General features: G+C 50.9%; 1 long non-coding RNA gene across 1 annotated transcript in view; it reads left to right on the top strand.

Moving 5' to 3' along the window:
* The window catches only part of LOC118452853, a 7,366-nt gene extending 5,301 nt beyond the window's left edge, over positions 1-2,065 (top strand). The window contains exon 4 of the long non-coding RNA XR_004842717.1: positions 2,053-2,065. This is a non-coding gene — a long non-coding RNA (uncharacterized LOC118452853). The remainder of the gene's footprint in view (positions 1-2,052) is intronic.
* Positions 2,066-2,098: the final 33 nt, after the last annotated feature.

Genomic DNA, 2,098 nt, shown 5'->3' with positions numbered 1-2,098 from the left:
ATCGGCTCCTTGGCAACAGGAGGTGGGTCAGGGTGGATGGGCCACAAACACGCCGGCTCCGGCAGCAGCTCCAGGAGAGAGGAGCATCACCACTACCGGGGCTCATCTCATTGCGCCATGCAGCGCTTGAGAAGAGAGAATAAAGCCACAGCTGGGAGCAGCCGCCCGCCGAGGGCGTGACACAGCAGCACCAGGTCCATTTTTATGAAGTATTTTTCATGCAACAGCATTGGGTTTAATTGTATTCATGAGAGGAAGTTGCCCATACTGACCCTCTGCCTCCATAGGAATTTCTCATACGGAGAGGGAAGATGGCTGGTACCATGAAAAGAGAGAACAAATTTGGGGGTTGGACTAGACGAGCTTTAAGGCCCCTTCCAACCCAAACCAGGATTCCAATTGCCTTGGCCGTTAGTCTAGACTGTCTTGCAGGATTTCACAGTTGCCACTCTTCAGGAGGTACTGTCCATCTCCTTGATCAGAACAACTGTTATTCCTCAAAAGAGGACATTTTCTGAAACCTAAATCATTAGAAAGGTTTTACAAGACCCTGCTGTCTTTTTTACAAGACTTTGCTGCACTTGTACACAAAATTATCGGTACTGAGAAGCTAAAGAGTTAAATCAAAATCAGAGCGATCCAACAGATTCTCATAAAGTCTTTAAAACCGAGGTAAGGGGAAGAGATGACTATGTCTTAAATAATTAAAAAGACATGGATTCTAAAATTGTTATTGAATGGATTCTTAGTAGTAAGTAATTTCTAAGCAGTCGATGAGTGCTGAGCTGGCAGTCCTACACTGCGCTGTGATAATCCTGGTTGCACGGAGGCACCAAGACTTTTAATTCCAGTTAGTTTTACATGGAGGGTGTCACCTCATGTGCGAAGGAGGACAGAAAAACACATTTGTATTCTTCTGCAAACCTACAAACATAGTTTCCACACTCATTTCGGCATCGGCATCATTGGTACAAGAGTCACTTCCAATGGAGGCCCCATCTCAGGATGGATCTCCGTATTCCGAAGGGCCTTGGTTTGCAATGGTAACGTTGCTGTAGGTAAGGACCCATGCTGGCCTTTGCTGCTCTCACAGCCACGCACCTTTCGTGTTCCTCGTCTTCCCTGTTCACCTTAGAGCATAGCCAGGGGGAGAGCTCAGCCGGGGCGATGCCGTCTCCGGAAACCCTGCTCCAGTCTGACAGATACTGCGAAAGGGAATTATCCCGAGCACAAATATTCGCCCAAACGGGCCATGAACACAGCGCAGGACACTTCGTTAGCAGCCGATAATGGAGGTAGGAAGTATTTTGTCAAACGGGCAGCGCAGGAGAACATGTCTGAGCGAAGGAAACTTTAGCCTCTTAAATAACAAAGTTCCAAAATTAAACCCTTGTTTATGTAACGACGGGGTCGCTGCTGCAGAACGCGGGAGTTTGCAGCATTGGACCAAAAAAGGCTCTACAAAACGCAGGCCTGCGTGCAGGGCACCAAGGCTCCTGCAGACACGGACTCTGCAGCGGGCTACCACTTGCCACGGGGGCTTTCTGCTCGCCTCTGCCTCTCCCAGGCCTTCCCCCCATTCCATGTCCCCACCTGATCCACCCGCTCCGTGCCATTTCCTGCAACGATGGGGTCGGGTCCCGTCCCCCGGCCGGGCTCTGCGCTCCGGGGAGCCCCGTGCAGCCCAGACGCTGTCGGGGTGCTGGTGCCCTTCACCATTGCCATTGCCATTGCTGCTGGTGCCATTCGCCTCTGCAGGGCCCCCGGTACCTGAAAGCAAAGGGCTGCTTTGAGACTTGGCCCTGAACCTCAGAGCCTCATCCTTGCTGCTCATTAAACCCCCATGGGGGGGATCGGGGGGGTGGGAAAGCGGGGCTGCTCCCGCTGGCTCCTAAGCCTGTTGAATTAAGTAAGTCCACCCTCGGTGCGTTTTCCAAACCTGCCCTTCCTTTGCACGGTGCTTTGACACTGAAATCAAATCGCAGGCCCTGAGTTGGATTTAGTGGAGTTAAACAGTGATGCAAAGTGCATTTTTTTTTTTTTTTCTTTTAGGAATAAGAAATGAGGAAGCCAAGCAGTCTGCAGTCCCTCCAGAAAA

This window comes from Egretta garzetta, unplaced genomic scaffold (genome assembly GCF_000687185.1).
Source record: "Egretta garzetta isolate BGI_Z169 unplaced genomic scaffold, ASM68718v1 scaffold588, whole genome shotgun sequence".
NCBI lineage: Eukaryota > Metazoa > Chordata > Aves > Pelecaniformes > Ardeidae > Egretta > Egretta garzetta.
The sequence above is the reverse complement of the archived record's forward strand: the minus strand, read 5'-3'. Positions and strand labels throughout refer to the sequence as shown.